Consider the following 18,357-nt stretch of genomic DNA (forward strand, 5'->3'; position numbering starts at 1 on the left):
AAAATTTTGTCGGGGAGAAAAAAAAAAACCTTCTCAAGAAGAGACATGCTGAGGAACGGATAAATTGTAAAATCAAAACTCGAAGGAGCCACTGGGTGTTTTCACGCCTGATAGTCGGGTAGATTTAATTCAGCTAAATCTAACTGAGAACCAAAACTGCAACATTTGTTACATATTCAGCTGCTGTGATTCTCTTTCATTCTCTGTCAAACGAAACAAACCCTTTGAAAAACCTGTTGTCCTCCTCGCCTGTGGTGGCGCCGCACCAGGAACTACTGAAGGAAGAAATGACACAAAAACTTCTGAAGAAGACATCGAGCGCAACCTCCTTCTTCACAAAACCGAGACAGAAATGGAGCAGCGTTGCATTTTAGCGGTTGTAGGATTTCTCTTTTGTCTTTGGGAAAAAAAACTACAAACGATTTTTCTCCTACTAGCGTTAGACTGTCACGTTTGTTTTTGGTTGTGTTTACCCAGAATGCCTTGCGCCGTTGTCCATTGCATGATTTTGTAGGGTTCTTCGGTCTGTGTGGTTTGCTTGGCGTTCCACATGCATTCCAACCACGCCAGAGTTCACGTGCTCCGACCTGAGACCTGGGTTTTCAGACGGACCAGAGTTCGTCCTTTTGGTCCATGTCGTGGTTCACACCTCTCAAATAGACCGGACTTTCTAGACAGTCGAACCCGAGTTCAGTTAAAGCAGGGCTGGTGGGAGTGAATCACAAGTCTTTTGTTTGTCCAGAATCAAAACTGCAGCACAATTTTTTTGTCCTAGTGTACGAATAAGAAAAAACCAAGCAGGTCGGGTTCCTTGGAGTCCACCATCACTGCCTCATTTGAATTCAGCGAATCACTCAAAGTCGTCCCAAAGCTGCAGACATAATCTGGGCAAGACTTGCAGAAAACCTTCCTGAACAAACTCGCTTCAAACAGGCCGAAAAAAGATAATTCAACCTGACCGTCACTGCTGATGGACGGCCGCAAGCAAGAGATAGAAAACGGTAGAAAAAGAGAGAACGTGTCAACGCCGGCAGCAGAGTCAGGAACTGTCAGGACGCGGAGCAACAAGCAAAGCACTGCGGACGGCAGATAAGTTCAGGCAGGAAGAGCTGGAAAGTGAGCGGGGAGGAGGCAAGATGAGGCGGAGGGAGCAGGAGAGTTATTTAGACACCAAAAACCTCCGAGACATGGCTGAGGAATAAATACAACATCTTAGTTGCAGCTATTATTCAACAGACTTACACAGCATTTACACAGGTTTACAAATTTACAGTTTAGAGGTTGCTTTTTTTTCCATTTGTTTATTTTGTTTCACATTAAAGATGATGTTGCTTCCTGGTCCGTTGTCCAAATCGCTCCATGTGAAGCATATGACGCAAAATAAAACGTCTTCAGTGCAATCTGAAGAAGCAGCGATGTTTTCATAAAAACGGCAAATAGAAACCAAGCATTGATCAAAAATAATTTGACAGAATCGTGCAGACACTCTGCCGGTTTGCTCAGAGTAGATTCCACTTTGAAATATATTTCATGTTACTTTTATCGTGTCATAGACTCAGATAGCAACCACACAAACTTCCTCTCCAGTTCCCAAAGGGAGAAACTGAGAAACACGGTGATGATGTAAGACAAATTTCCCCAAGACTTTAATTAATTTCTTTACAGAGGACAATCAGGTCCTGATAATTAGGTTTTGCCTGTGTTTTACAGCTTTACAACTTTTACTCTGCTGCTCTGCTTTTATTGACTACTGAGTCCCAGAGGAGTAAATTTGGCCATTTGCAGTCAAATGTTTATGAGCGCACTGCAGCTGTAAACCTCCCACGTGGAGGGTGGCGCCAAACACACCTGAGTTGAAGAAAACGGAAGAAAAAGAATAATGGAAAAGTGTGGAAATACATCTATTTATTTTTTCCATTGAAACTTTTTATGTCTCATCAACTACAAGACATTTGAAGCCTGAGAACAGAGAAAATTTCAGACATCTAGACATGAAGCAGACCTGTGACATCGTCTTCCTAAAGCGACATACTGATCCCTTTCCCTACAAAATGTATCTCCATTGAAGTACTAAGGGTTTGATAAACTGATGAGCAGGTAAATGAAAAAAAAAAATTTTAAATCACAAAACATTTTGGTATTTTTATTTTCTTTAATTGTAGCCCAAAAGTACTTTGTCACAATTGTCCCACAAGACCAAAACTGTAGTTACCGCTGATCTAGACATTTTATTAAAAGACTCAATTTATCAGGAAATAGAAGAAGTTAGAAAACGTTAGTGGATGAAAAAAAAAGGCATTTCTATTGATGGAGCCTTTTTAAAATAGAAGAGTGATGATGAGAGGAACTTCCTGCACCGGCAATAAATGAATGAGTTTAATTGCTGCCCTCCTCTCACACTGTCCAATAAAGAAACGGCTGCTTTACGAATGCTTGCCACGGTTTGTCCTACTTTTGAAGGACAAAAAGGTAATTTGACTCAGTGCCTCTATTCCTGTCGCAGCTTCCTGCAATAGAGTAAATGATGAAGATGGATGGCATTTCTTGTCCACCTAACACGCTACAAAAATGGCTTTTTAAATAGGTCTCTGTGACCTAACCGTATCAAAAACAGTACTGTCCATGAAATGCAAAAGTGACCTCTGAAGAGTGTAGTTTGTTTTACTGCAGTGTGAAACGTGTCACACTGAATCTCAGTAGATTTGTATTGAAAAGAGAATTTGTTTCGGCAATTAACGTCCAATAACGCAACTGATGCACTTCAAGTTTGTCGTTAGCTAAAAATTAAAAATATATTGAATACTTGCTTTGGGCTCCTTTTGCAAGAGTTCAGTTTCCAGCCAATCAGTTCTAGTCATACTAGTCCATCAGTAAGTCTTGCTGGAGAATAAAACCAGAATCTCCATAACCTTGTGGAGATGAAGGGATTTGTCCAAAGAAATGTGGAAAATTTGACAATAAAACCTCGACTGTCCACAAGGAGATGAGGTTCTCGCTTTCGACCCGGTGGTCCGTGGGAGCAGTTTCCCAGGCAGTATCAAAGCCGCAGCGCTTCATAATTACTTAAAAATTAAAAAAACAGAACGGGGTCAGAGGGGAAGGAGGAAAGGATTCAGGAAGACATTGTGCATAAACGACGAAAGGTGACGTCGCTAGTTTGCCAGTGTTTAGGATATTTGAAACAACAACAAAAAAAGTATAATTATTTATATTGACTGACATGAAATAAGTTTTTCAGCCACATCACTCGGCCCCAGCAGCCCGACAGGCTGAAGGAGGCGGCTGAGATTTTGAAGCTACTTCAAAATCTTATGAAGTATATATGGTTTCTAGTGCAAACATCTGAGTCCATTTGAAATTAGACAAAACTAACTTTTCAGCAACATATAGGAACCAGTTTTAGGACAATAATTCCTTAATATTGATAAAGTACTGATTTCCATTGGCAGATTATTTCACTAAAAACATAAAAAAAAATGTCTTGTGAAATAATCTGCCAGTGGAACCAGAACCTTTTCATCAACATTAATGAATTGTTGACTTAAAACAAGCTCCTATATCCTAAGTTATCTCAGTTCAGGTCAAGTGAACTGAGACATTTGCTCCAGAAACTTGACCAAAAGTACTTGATAAGATTTTGTTTTTCTGCGATGCAGAACATTTCTCTTCCAGAGGGATTCATCAGATGAATATTTCAACAGGTAATTCTGATGCAGATTCCAGGAGCGGTGGGGGGGGAAATTAATTCCCCTAAGTATGTCAATTTGGCAGCTCTATTATAAGTCCAATTAAATAAGTTCAAAGAAATAATTGTGCATGAATAAGTTAAACTGGCTCGTCACACTGATCACCACTAAGGGGTCCAGGTGGGAAGGAAGACGGGTCCAAAGCCGAAGAGAGAGAAACGGCCAGCGACCTTTGAGCAAAACGGCAGCCAGCGACGGCTTCCCTCTCAACCCGTGTGCTCATTAGACCTGACAATCTCCATTTCGTTCGTCGTGTTTCCTCTAAACTTTATCGACCAGAAGCACAGGGACTAATTCTTCGGAGTCGGTTGTCAGCCTCGGTTTAATTCCCGCGCTCTCCCCCAGGCTCCGGGGTCTGCTTTGCGTCGCCTTCGCTTCATTACCCCCGTCGCTCGGAGCTGCCGGGACTGCTAATGACCGACTCCTGGCCGAGCCAAACGGGTTTGAATCAGGCCTTCCTTCCTGGTTCTGATCCAGATAAGAGAGTGACAGCTGGGACCTGTTCATTATTTACACTCTCTCCTTATGAAAGAATTTCAAACTTTTTGTCCACTTTGGGGATAATGCTTGACTCTGTCGACTAGCATTTAATCGAATTACTCTTAAATTAAATGCCACGTCCTAAAAGTGAACAAAAGGTCTTTTAGACACGCTGCATGTTATTGTTTAGACATAGAAATTTTGCACCTTTGCACAAAGCTACTATAGTCCTTCTCTTTACTCTCTCTCTGTATCGGCTGCACTACACTCGGACACGTTGCCATAGAAACTGACTGACAACAGCCCCGCTGATATTTCAGGACTGAACGTCAAAAAACACAGAAATTTCCCAAACGAACAGAACATTGAGTCTGTTACAGTTTTATGCCGATGCTAATCTTGTGATTGCTAATAAGCAGCGGTGATTCATTAGCTAATTTAAACACCTGCTCTACTGATGATCTGCCAGCGTTGCTGTGTTGGTCACCTTTTCTTTTCTTTTTTTTTTTCACTTTTACTGAACTGAAGCGCAACAAATTCCACAGCACATCGACATGTTAAAGTTGTCAAAGTCAAGCTAGCCTAACTGACCTACTCGATATTTTTTGAAAATCAAAATGTGAAATGTGATAACTTATAGATCTTGTTCTCTGGGTTGTCGTGGTGATGAAAGCACTGCATCCTGCTGTACATATATCACACAGCAGGATGCAGTGCTTTAAGATTTAGCTCCTAACGTTGACAATGTATCAACTAAACCGATGGTTGTCATCGTCGGCTCGTGGCTTCATGTTGCAACATGTCTATGCAAACGAGGCTAATGTGACTTAACCATTTATTGTGACAATAAATTCACACACACAAAAAAAAAAACACAAACAGTAAATAAATTACAAGGAAGCTAGAACAAAGTTATCATAAAATGTATAAGAAATAATTGTTTCTTCTAGATGTCAAAACACATTGCGATTGACAGAAGGTACTTAGAATAATAAATTGATGTTATGAGCCTAATTTATCTAACTTCACTTCAGCTGGTGAGACATGAACTGGTTTTAATGAGGAAACAGCTCAGATTTACCACATATATATTTAAAGAAAAAAAAACAAGTTCTGCTCTGTTTTGGCTCTCATCTCCTCTACTTTGCGATCTCCAGCCCTGACAAAGTGACTCCGATTCAGCGCGGTGTAGATGACGCAACAACAAGACTGTAAGAACTTCACTCCTCCTGCCTCACACACAAATATTTTATGTGTGCCTCGGCTTCACGCCTTAGTGCCTCGCTAACAGACTAAAGAGACTCCAGAGAAAGCAGTGTGTTCTGGTTGGAGCACTGTGTGCATGTTAACGCGGCGAATATTCACAGCCGCGTCTCGTTGGAACATTTTCGCCGAAAATCTGCACACCGGAGTGGTTACTTTGTCTAACTCTAGCTGATTAATAACGCAAGGAAATTCTCAATAATTAAATGGCGACGGTACGTGCCAGATTCCAGCTCGCTCCTTTCAGGAAGCCTGGCAACACATTGTTTGTGATCAAAAATGAAGCTGGTTGTCAGGAATTCACCTCTCCTGCTAAAAAAAGTTTTAACCAATTATTATGAGCTCCAGAAGTCAAGGGGAACATTTTTTAATTTGAAATGTGAAGGGTCATACAGTGGATAGTTTACGTGAGACGCGCTAGGAAAATATTCAGAACTTCCTGTTTCTGCTTCCCAATCTGCACCATGTTTCAGAAATGTTTAATGGGCCAAATAATAATAATAATAATAATAATAATAATAATAATAATAATAATAATAATAAAATCTATGAATTGGCGGACTTAAACCTGTGGCAAATTTTAGTTCAGTTCTGTAGAAAAACCTGTAAATCTGCGAACTTTGGGATTAAAAGTGCTGACTTCTCAGTCTGTTTATGGAACCTGAAGAGCATCTGACCATTTCAGTCCAAGTTTTAAAGAAACTGGTTCCACTTTGCTCTTAGTTATTTAGAATAAACTATTGCTAAGGTGTTTATGTACAGTGTTTTTCCTATAGAGGAAGAAAATGTTCAGTCCATGCAAATGGAAATCGTCTCTTTTTTTTTCTTTTCTTAAATAACCCTCTAACCTGAGGTGAAAAGTCTGAATAGTTTGTGTCCAGGATGTGTGGGGTCCGCAGAGCTATGAGTACAAGTCCTGGATGGAGGGAAGGTCATGATCTGATGACCAATTTGTAGCTCTGTTTGGATTGAGAGCTAGCTATAGGCGGCTAGCTTCTTTAGCTTCGTGTCGTACTCTGTTTCAACAAACACCTGGACTGTAGTGGTTTCAACGCTCACTTTATTTTTCAAATATACTATAACCAAATAATCAAATAACCATGCAAAATCTACATAAATAGCTCTGGAAAAAAAAGGGACCACAGCAAAATAATCAGTTTCTCTGATTTCACACTTGACAGGTACATGTTTGAGTGAAATGAAAATTGTTATTTTATTCTATGAACTACTGACAACATGTCCATAAAATTGCAAGAAAATAAATATAGCATTTATTTTCAGAAAACGAGAAACTGTCAAAAACATCGAAAGAGATGCAGTGCTCTGAGATCTCAAATAATGCAAAGAAAAGTTCATATTCTTTTATAAACAATAATGTTTATAACTGAACTGAACTCAGGAACAGTTCAGTAATCAATATTTGGTTGAAGAACCAGAAGGTTCAGTGCAGGCAGTGGTCTTTTCTATTTCTCCAGAGCTGTAGTATATATACATATATTGTGTTTTGCTGCTTTCCTGGAAGGCCATCTGATAAAACTCAGTGCATGAATATAACACAATAGTGAGAATATGTACAACTTTCTCCTCCAGAATACCAATGAAACGGGTTTGTCTTATGGGGCAGTTTTGGGGAAAAAAGGGACCCAGACGGGGAGCCAATCAGCCAGCTGTAGCAGGTGCAGAGTAAATTCAGACTTTAATAATATCCTGGAGGAAGAGAAAACACCGGCACCGCTGGAGACGTAGAGTCAACAAACACATAAGACGGGAGAAATGGAGAGTAAAGGTGGGACAGGAAGTGTCAATGATCCAGAAGAGAGCAGAGGCAGTACAGCATGAATTCTGGGAAATGAAGGGGAGGCGTGACGCAACTCGGAGTTGAACTGACTCATGTGAACAAAGTCAAATAATTTAAAGTGAAACAGATAAAACACAGAAAAACCTAACAGAGAACTCAAGATGTTCTTTTTTTGTTTTTTATTTTGTCTGCTTTAGTTTAATTACCCGCCTGACTTTTGTTGTTACCAGGACAACATAAACGATGTCAAATCATGTCTGTTGTTTTACCTTTTAAAGGAAAATCTTTCCCAAGATCAAGAGCTGTATAAATAGACGTGTCCTGTCATTTGCTGCTCAGGTTATTCGGGTTTAAATGAATATTTCTGCCTCAAAAATAGAACGGTGATCTGAAAGCTTTCTCATTTACCAGCTGATCAGCTCAGGCTCGCTCTGCTCCACATAACGGTTGAAAACTCTGTTCCTTAAATAGCTCTCAGTCCAACGCCTTCTTTAATTTGCTGAGCTTTGATATTTCTGGCTTTATTTAGCAGACTAAGTCAGGTTGCCTTGACATGTTCATTTATGTATCTTCCTTTTATTCTCCTGTCTTTATACTGTAGTTTGGGGGGGGTTAGCTCATTTTCTTCTTTTGTGTTTTATTTTGTCTTTGATGAGACAAAAATACTGTTTTCATGCCACGGTGCGAAACAAGTCCATTAACTTCCTTTTATAGGTGATTGTTTCTGTGGATTCCTAAAAAAACGTGCCCTGTCCAATATAGAACATTAATATCACGTCACTGCAACAGTGAAAAGCAAAGAAAGTTCTGAAACTGAAAACAATGATATATTCAGCTTCATAGTTTCATACCAACAAAGAAGATTAAATTCAGGCGTAGGATTACTCATTTCTTCTTTATCTTCTGCATTAGAATGGATGAAATGCTGAGTCATCCATTCACCAACACTGCAGACCACAATAACACCGTGAGCGTAAGCAGCTGTGATCATGTGGTGACACAAAGTTATGTATCATCATTAACATCAGTATAGTAAACACTCTGCAATCTGAGGTAAAGAAATAAATATGGACTAACAGTGGACTGAATATAGAGCCCTGGGGAACCCCACATGATTTTATCTTACGTAAATGTCATTCCAATGTGAAAGAAACTTTGAAAAATCGTAGTAATAATGCAAATGTGCAGTTCCTCCAGGTGTTTGCTAATTGCTGCTGGCTAGTCTGAAGGAGCTTGAGTGAGGGAGTCACAGCAGAGGGCTGCTCTGCACATCGGAAGCATTGACACTGCAGCTTGAGGGAGGAGCTTTGTTCTCGAAGGCGGAGCTAGGTCCGATTAGGCTTTGCGCAACTGAATGGCCGCCATGGCGATTAAAAGATTTTTCAAACATGCATGAAAGAATCAAATCAACACTCCAGGTATGTTTTTGATTAGGGAATAACATGGCAACATGATATAAAACAAAAAAATAAAAAATAATTCATTTTACATGACACTTCCCACTGTCTTCTTTCATTAATTCTGTTGTTATTGACCCTGTAAATAATTGTCAATTCTTTCAAAAATAAACTTTCATAAACATGCAAAGCGAAATTCCTTTTACAGTTTTATCACACCATATATGTGAATCTGACTCAATGTACACCGGTGTACAAAAATACAAGTTAATCGCAATTATTTCATTTTATTTCTGAGCATCGGAAGATTACTTCAGGGTGTTAAACTTTAATAAAAAAAAGCCTGTGATCTGTGCGACGCAACGGCTGTAAAGTTGTGCCGAGTCGACAGGAGGTCCTGCTGAATAATGTAATTTCACCATGCCAGGCTGAGGGTCGCTCTGCAGGTCTGCACCAGCCTGAACAGGCCTGAGTGCCGCCCACAGGCCCGGCGGGATCATCTCATGGTCCGAGCCGAGCCGAGGTGAGCTCTTCTTTCAGACTCTCTCTTGCGCTGTCTCCTTGGGTTCGTCAGGAGGAGGCTGTACGGAGAGAGCCTCCGTGGGAGTGTTGTGGATGTCAAACCCTGCCTTGCCAATGTCTCCCCGGGGGGGAGCAGAGTCTCGCTCTGACCCGCTTGGCCCAAACATTGGCACTGACGCACGCCTCTATAAACAATGGGACACATCGTGACCACGCGATCACATGTTCTCGCATGAAAACACCCGCAGTTGTGTGTGTGTGTTTGTGTGTGTGTGTGTGTGTGTGTGTGTGTGTGTGTGTGTGTGCGTGTGTGTGTGTGTGTGTGTGTGTGTGTGTGTGTGAGAGAGAGAGAGAGAACCTCTTTAAAAATGCATAAATTACATGAATTAGAAATGTTAATGTTCACCGAAAAGTCCCGCAGAGCCTTTGGCTTCTTGCTTGACGTAAAAGAGAAAAGTCATTTTTGAAATCAGCCACAATGATTTTTGCTTGTTTTGGAAACGCTAAAAAATGCTGAAAAAATGTGTTCAGTATTTTTTGTTGTGAGGGCACAACGCTAACTACCAGCAGCAAAACAAATGTGTAAAAGAAAAGCACACAACACCGAGTCACATTGTGTCTTCATCACTCGACAAAGTCTTTTATTCAAACGATTGTTTCATCGCAATTATTTGGTCAAATTGTATATTTATTCTGCTAATATTCTGAAAATCGTATCAAGTATGTAAAAAAAAATCCAGATTTTATTTCTGAAGGGGCAGTATTATGTGAAATCAACTTTTTTAAGCTTAATTGCATAATAATTATGTCCCCTCATCAAAAACACACCTGGAGTGTTGCCTTGAGTTTGTCTTCAATCTCCACGGCAACCACTGGCCTGTGCAAATATACCTGGGTGGACATAGCTCCGCCTTCCAGGATGAAGCTCCTTCTGGTAGCTGCAGTTTTCAAGCTTCCGAGATTCCAGCACTGAGAGTCTGGAGTCCCTCACTCAGCTCCTTCAGACTAGCCCTCAGCGATTAGCCTGGTGGTACTGAGCATCAGCTGGGAGCTACTTCTCAGAGTAAAAACGTTAAAGGATTAACAGAGGAGGCACGTCGTGACGACTTCCTGAAGGCGGAGTTTCAGAAATCGCAAGAGCTTCTTAAAGAGACAGAGGCACAATTTCAAGATGTTAAATTATAAAGTCAAATTTATTTTAAGTCATGTTTGACAAATTATATATAAATATATATGATTTTTATAGAACTGACATTAACATAGTTACTTGATTTTGCTAGAAAAAAAAAAGAAAAAAACAAGATTGGAAAAATACATAACCCTGCCCCTTTAAGTGCAAGAATATCCATATAAAAGTTCCCACTGTAGCAAAGTTCTTTAAAACATGATGTAGAAGGAAAACTACAGGATGTCAAAATGAAACCATGAACTAAATGTGCCTGGGAAACAGTCAGTACTGCCCCTTTAAACTTCTAAATAGCTCGTCGTTTCATGAGAATGTTTTGTATGTCGTCTGATGAATAAATATTGCTCCAGCTCAGGGATCTCTGCGGTCGACATATGCACACGCAGAGCAGGGTGTGTGTTACTGTATGGAGGGGGATTAGGCTGCAGAAGCCCAAACAGACTGGTTCATCAGCTGGTCCGCTTCCAGTTCCTGGTCGGCCCAGCGCAGCACTCCCACCGGGCCCAACACCGAGCCGTCTGCCTTCCAGCGGAAACACACTTTACGTCCTTGTGTGTGTGTTCAAGCTCAGCCCACCCCTTCTGCTGCGACTCACACACAGATGGTTATTATTTTCCATAATGATGGGAAAATGTCGATGTTTGCGTCTGGCTTGAACACGTTGACAGACCCCCGGCCTCGCTCCGGCAGAGCTGGCAGAGTTAGATCAAAAATTGGATCTGAATGAGTCAAATAACTTCATCTGTTTTACATTTAACGCCCATTTTTCCCCCTTTCATATATAAAAACTATTTAATGAAGACTGACAGGTGAGCAATGATGGCGATAATGTAAGGCAGCCTCAATCTGATACCATCTTTATTTAATTAAGGTTTTAATTCAAAACCCTCTGACACTTTAGTCTGGGGCTTCAGCTGCATAATGAGTTATTACAAGAGGAAAGGCTGGAATCGCTGATTATTGGACATCGATCTGTCATTCAGTGTGCAAGATTTTAACGATCCTGGACTTTGAATGAGAACGGCAGGACTTTGAACTTCTTCTAAAGGTTAATTACAATATCAGACTCACAATAATACAAAATATAAGGAGAAAATGATATAAATTCAAATAAGAGGTATTCACACATTTTAAGGTTTTTAGCTTCTTTATTCGTTGGTCCCACTCTTTACTTTGTCTTTATCTCAAAGCCGCAACAGGTAACTTTTAAAAAAATAAAACATGTTCACATTTGTTCAGACTGTCACTATATGGTGACTGCATGAGACAGAAAACATCCATCTCTGCCCTCTCCCAGTGCGAACTAGAACCAACCAATCAGAAGCAGGAGGCGGGTCTTAGCGCTGTCAACCGAGCCCGTGTACGCACCGCTCACCAGCTCCCTTCCTCCGCTCTTGCTCTCTGCCACAATACATTTTCTCCCCATCAGCCTGTTATGAATGCTAAGGCTAGTTAGCATAGGCACTAGTGACGCCGGATAAGCAATTTTGCTGGAACAGTAAGTAATTTCTCCACCTATAGCAGCTAGTGCATAAATATGATTCACAGCACTAAGCCCCTCCTCCTGGCTCTGATTGGTTGTTGTATTAAATTCAAAAGAGACAACTTTTTCAGAGCAAAAGACACTGACATGAATGTTATATGAAACAATATAGAACAGTTAACATATAAGAAATAATAGACATTAAATAGGATTTAATGTAAGATTAATTTTTCTATATTTACTGAAGAAACATTTTGTGTATATTCATTTGTCTTCACATTGTTGTCTTTTAGCAAACATAATAAGGAACTGTTTATCTGATCATAAACCAACATGCCATGATTCATTTTGCATAATTTTCTAAAATTTTTTCTGTAACTTCCACAATAACATAGGCAGTAAAGTCACATTTCCTTTGCATCTCAGAACAGAGAATCAACTCTGCTGCCGGTATTCTTTAAGCAGCTTTTCTTAGAAAAGTGAATCAGAAGCTGCCAGCTCTTTGCTCCTGTAGGAACAACATCTTGCAAAAATGAAAAGAAAGAATGAAAACCCCCAGAGTGGCGGCTCTTTGTCATCAGAAGAGCATTTGTCATTTTTGGAGCTACTTGCGATCCAAGTGTCTCCTTGTGTTGGGAATCAGGACAATGCAGCAGGATTTCAGCGCTGTAATCTGACCACAGCTGCTGGTTGTGATGTGACCGGACCGTGATGTTCCGCACACATCTGGACAGACACGTTACAGAGCAGGAGGTTGGCATTAATAAAGAGAGAGAGAAAACAAAGGGCAGTGTGTGCGTGCGTGCGTGCGTGTGTGTGTTTGTGTGTGGGTGTTGATAACAAATAATGGCTACATGTGGGTAAAAAAACAACAAAAAAAACCCCTCTTTTTATTGTTTACTTAAAATATTCTTGTCATAACACTGAGATGAGGCCTGAACCGGATAATTCATCCTATAATTGTCTCATGGGTTTTAAATTCACATTTAATGACGTTGGTGAGATTCACAGAAAAACATGAGAAAATAGACACTGCTTTCACAAAGTAGTTCACTGTTTCTATTGTACATTCTGCTATAGGATGAAAATGTTTTGTTTTTTTGGTTTTATTTTGCCTTGTTTGTTTGAATTCACTTTTCCGGCACCGTTTGGCCCGTTCATCAGAGATCATCAGGTAAAAACCGAAGCGTTTAATCAATTTTGAAAGATATATTTTTCTGTTTAACATGAACTCTATGGGATGAGTTTGGTACGTTTAGGTTCTGATTGCAAGACTCCGGTGATTACCGGAGTTTAAATATGGGCCGTCGCAACGCATTAGCGCCCATACAGTAATGTCAGAAACGCAAACGTTTATTTCTCAATGTCCCAATTAAATGTTTCAGATCATTTGATTATGTAATCAAACAGGAATAACCTGACAAAACTACAGAGTGCTTTTTTACATGTTGATTTCAATTATTAAGGGGGGAAAAAAGCCGCTGGAAACAATCTGGCCTTACATGGAAAAGTAATTACACCCTTGTTAAATCATTAATTAACTGTTAGCTATATTTTTTTTAAAATTAGGTTAGATTGATTTTCCCCAGCAACGGCGAGAAACGATTCCTACCCACCTTGTGGAATGATGCTTTTTCTTCTTAAAGTGGCAGTATTGCATAAAATCAACATTGCTGAGCTTTACATCGTACTGTCATGTGCTGATTTGTGAAAAACATTCCTGAAGCACTTTAAATATTTTATTCATGTTTGAGAAATCCTTTATTCTCCCATGGCAACCATTCAGGGGCAGAAAACAAGTGGTGCTGAGTTCATCAAGACGTTGCTGAACGTTCGACACAGGAAAGTTGTTGTGATGACTTCCTGGAGGCAGAGTGTCAGAAAGAACAGGAGCTTCTTAAAGAGACACAGGTCCAATTTTAAGGCGTCAAATTGCAAAGTTTGATTTGTACTACATTTTTATAACAAGGTGACATAGTTACTCAAAATGACACCATGAGGCTGAAAAATGCATAACATTGTCCCTTTAAGTGCAAAAATATCCATATAAATCTTCACTCAGTCGTAAAGTTCTATGAAAAGAATAGAGAATACAGAAAAGAAAGAATACTACATGTTGAACAGCAACCAACATGGGCCAGAAAACGTGCCTGCTGTCATAGCAACAAGAAGCGTACAGCGGCAGGTACAAGATGTCACAGGGGAACCGAAGCTTTTGGCTAAACTGAATGTCGCCTCAGGCTCTCTCTCTGTCTTCAGAGGAATCATCGCCTCGCCGCTTCGTCAGCGGCTGGCAGAGCTGAACCCTGGATTTCCTCTGCTTGAATCATCTCGTGCCTACGGTGTCTGTACTCACCCTGAAAAAACACTGGGAAAAAAGACCAAGAAGATGATTCACTCATGACGTTCTATCGCTGGTGAAATCAATAATGACGGACTGAAGGCTGTCCATGTTACAGTGGAGCAGAGAAACTCTGTAAATATTCCACTTGCAGACCATTTGATATGTAAAAGTACATTTTGGCCACTGAAAAAATTCTAAGTGGTCATTACTTTTACTCAAAGTAATTACTCCTGTTGTTACATCATGAAATGACCTGTAGATAATGTCAAAGAAAAATCAAACATAATCTCTCTGATGACTGTTAAACCTCAAAAAGCAACACATCATCTAAATAATTTCTAGTCATTTCTAGTCATGATGCTAACGAGTTAAAGCGATAGCCACGATCCGGAACACTTTGTCACCTTTTTACACCACTAAGTGCATCACATCGGTGTTGTACGGACTTTACAGCTCGAAAATATGTGCAGGCTTGATATTGCTTTCTTCTGTAAAACTGTTGTTCTTGAGGCGTAATATTTAAAACCCCTTTATGTTTCTTTAAGCAGCTGCATTCTTTGATAGATCATCTAATAACTTCCAGCGTCCATGGGCTTGTAGAAACGTCACATGAGACCAAGTAAAGACAAATGTCCAGCCAAAATATCACCGCGCTTTATTACCGTGACCATAAACACACCACGATGCAACGTTCATGTATTTATGAAAATGCGACGCAGTTCGGGCCATTAAGCACCTCAGACAAAGATTCTGCTTTTTATTCCATCGGCATCGTAAGCAGCAATGACAAACAGCATTTTCCCACTTCACATGCGCTGGCTGGCATCTACTCTGGAGCTAGGATTCTCTTTAAATGGCTCTTCATGTTACAGATTTCCGACAAAAGAAAATATGCGTTAACGGAAAAGTGAGAAAAACATGAACGGCCTCAGGTTTTCTCTCGTCATTCACTTCTTCGCCCCGTCAATCCAGATGAAATTACTCATCTGTCAAAAGCTGCCATTTTTCAACTCACCAGTTGAACATGTATTATTAAGGAATCTGAATTTTTTTGGGGGGGTTGTTGCTTGGTTTTATTCAGCCTTTTATCAAATGTATCAAAAACCATTTTTTGTGTAGAAAACACATTTTATATTAAATGGAAGTTTTTTTGTTTTGAGGGGGGGGTTTTTGCTCTGTGGTGAGCTTATTAACTAATTATAGTATTTTTAAAATAATTGAGCATACTTTTTACTGCTGGTTCAATTGAGATGTTGTTCCAGCTCCTCATCTCAGAGTCACAGCACACCTAGCTGAAGCAGACTGCTGCTTTTCTAAAATATTAGATATATTGTTCTAAAGAACATTGCAAATGGTCTACTTTTAAAATGACATTTTCCCATTACATGTTAGCCTATGGAGTGCATCCTGATCAGTTCTCAGGCTGCTAAATCCTCTTCCCCTTCGTCTTCTTCGTGACTCTCCCTCCTCTTCCTCCTACCACTTGATCTCTTTTTATCTTCTCCTTCACTTCTGTCAGATTTTCTGCCGTCTTGTGCGCCGTGCTCAGAGAATATTAAGTGGAGGGTTTACCATCCAGGGGACTTTGGGGAAGACAGAAAACACAGAAAGTAGCTTTAGGTTTTTTTTTCACGATTCCAGTGAGATACGCTGAAAGGGTTTTTGACGAATCAAAAAACGTGTATATAAATGATGTCACTGTTACCAATGACATCAATCATTGCTGGTCAACATGCAGGTTTTGCAGGATTTCTTGTCTCATTAAAACCTTTTTCTGGCATTTCTTAAATCATCTCTGACATGAACTAGAGACAGACTGCTGTCCCTCCTACAGGCGAGTGTCAAACACTAAGACTAAAACAAGAAGAAAAACAGAGCAAACAGAATAATTATTTCTCTAAAGCTGTCTGTGTGTGCATGTTTGAGACAAATAAGTTCATCAAAAACATCTGCAAATGTTGCCTCTCCGCAGTACAAAGTAATGCTAAATCGGGGATGTTTACCATTATCTTGGCTGGACTCTGTTGCTAAAATGCCAGTGGTAACACACACACTGGTTCACCAGAGTGTTGATGGTGAGCAGCACATTTGCGACTGAAAATCATAAATACTCCTCTGGAACTCAAAAAGTAGCTGTTTAGAACATTTGCAAAACTTTGCTAAATTTACTCTTGATGTTGCTGCTGAACTCTTTCGTATCACAATGCGTTTGGTGGGACGATAAAAAACATTTTGTGCAACCTGAAGATCTGCAGTATTGTATGATATGACCATAATCACATCATATTTGATGATATGATGTATTTTGGGACTGACATCATGCTGTCAAGACAAAGTAATTTAGTTATCTGGAGATGAAGGTTTAATGGCTTCTACAGTCTAAAGGCGCAAAGTTGTGAAGTAATTGTTTACCAAATTAGTCAGAAAATTATGATTCTATTATAATGTCAGCATCATATAACCGTCAGCATGTGAAAGTGAAAGGTGTGATGATAGGTTGCTGCATTGAGTCAACAACTCGATGCAATCTGCTGGGTTTTCTTACATAGAAACGTTTCTTAAAGGGACAGTATTATGTATTTTCCACGTACATAGCACAGTTTCAAAGATGAAGTAACTATGTTGACTTCAGCTGCAATCAAAAGGATAAATTCCAGCAAATATGACTTTTAAAAAATGGCTTCTGTGTCTTTAAGAAGCTTCTGCTCCTTCTGAAACTCTGCCTTCCGGAAATCGTCACAACATGGCTCCTCTATTAAACCTTTAACAAAGCTTTTAGAAGTATTATTGAGCTCAGCTGAAGTTCCACCAGGTGTTTGCTAATTGCTGCTGGCTAGTCTTGAGGAGCTGAGTGGGGGAGTCACTGCTCTGTGAGGCAGAAGTTTTTAAATTGCAGCTTTGGAGGAGCTTCATCCTCTCAGACAGAGCCATAGACAAATTTATGTAGTGTGCAGATCAACTACATGTGCTGTAGAAATACAATAACGTGATGAGAGGATCTACATTACTGTTGGGACAAAACAGCGAACCAGACACTGGAAAAGCGACAAACAATGGAGTCAGTAGGAATAAAACAGCTGAATGTGATTTCAGAAAGATGGAAAAAGGCAATAAGAGGTCCATTGACACAACATAGTGATGGCAAATAACTTAATAAAACAGCTGAATGAGGGCAAAAATGGCAGCAAATGTGCAAATGGAGAGAGGTACATGAACAGAATCTGATAAAAGGCCACAGGGCTTAGAAAACCCAAACATATTACTGCACCTTTTCATACAATAAATGCTCGAAGGTCGATCCGTTTCAGTGGAAAAAATGACAAGCTGTCCTCCCACTCACTCTGAACCATTTCCCACGACAGAGACATTCTGCGTTATGATTCCAAATTACACATAAAAGTGCTGCATTATTTCACTGTCAGTTATTGCTTCCTGCAGACTTTGATTCTTGGGCTCATACTGACGACAAAACTCCACAGTATTCAGTGTCCTGTTGGACATCCAAACATGCCGAAAGTGAGCCGTCTTTGACCGACTCGTTCCCAGCAGTGAGTCCCATTTTTAGCCTGCCAGAACTGATGATCTCCAGCCTCCACCCCGAAATCCTTCCATTCCCTTTATTCTCCACTCGGGCGTTTTCTTTGTCATGGAGCTGGTAATGAGAACCCACCAGGGGGGCAATTGCTCAGTTTACATTCTTCAGTCCTAATCCTGTTGATGTCAAAAACTGTAACACCGCAAAATTGTCAGTCTTTCATAGCAGGCTTGCAAAGGATCACATTTACAGCTGCAAGTATTTTTGGGTCTGTCTGTGTCAGCCTTACACATTCAGAACACTGTCTTTGTGAAATAGCTCAGTTTCAATCAGGTTGGATAGAGTGAACATCTGTTTTCACGTCTTGCTACATAGCAGTTAGATTTAGGTCCGTGCTTTGAATGGACCTCTTGAACTCATCAATATGATTCGATCCACACCCTTCCACATCAGTTCATTTAACTCCATTCATCGAACTTTTTATCCATCCTTCCTGATGCATGGAATTAGTTTTCTGCCAAATGTAACTTTGTGAAAACTAGGTCATCAGCTTCTAGTTATGTCTCATCTGACTGGAGCAACTTTCTTCCACACTTGCTTTCA

The 18,357-nt window shown here is 40.1% G+C and overlaps 1 protein-coding gene across 1 annotated transcript in view; it reads left to right on the top strand.

Moving 5' to 3' along the window:
* htr2aa (5-hydroxytryptamine (serotonin) receptor 2A, genome duplicate a) overlaps positions 1–18,357 on the top strand; it is a 54,665-nt gene that overhangs the window by 34,149 nt on the left and 2,159 nt on the right. The gene's annotated exons all lie outside the window — the stretch shown is intronic.

Source organism: Poeciliopsis prolifica, unplaced genomic scaffold (genome assembly GCF_027474105.1).
Source record: "Poeciliopsis prolifica strain line A6 unplaced genomic scaffold, Auburn_PproV2 SCAFFOLD056, whole genome shotgun sequence".
NCBI classification, from domain to species: domain Eukaryota; kingdom Metazoa; phylum Chordata; class Actinopteri; order Cyprinodontiformes; family Poeciliidae; genus Poeciliopsis; species Poeciliopsis prolifica.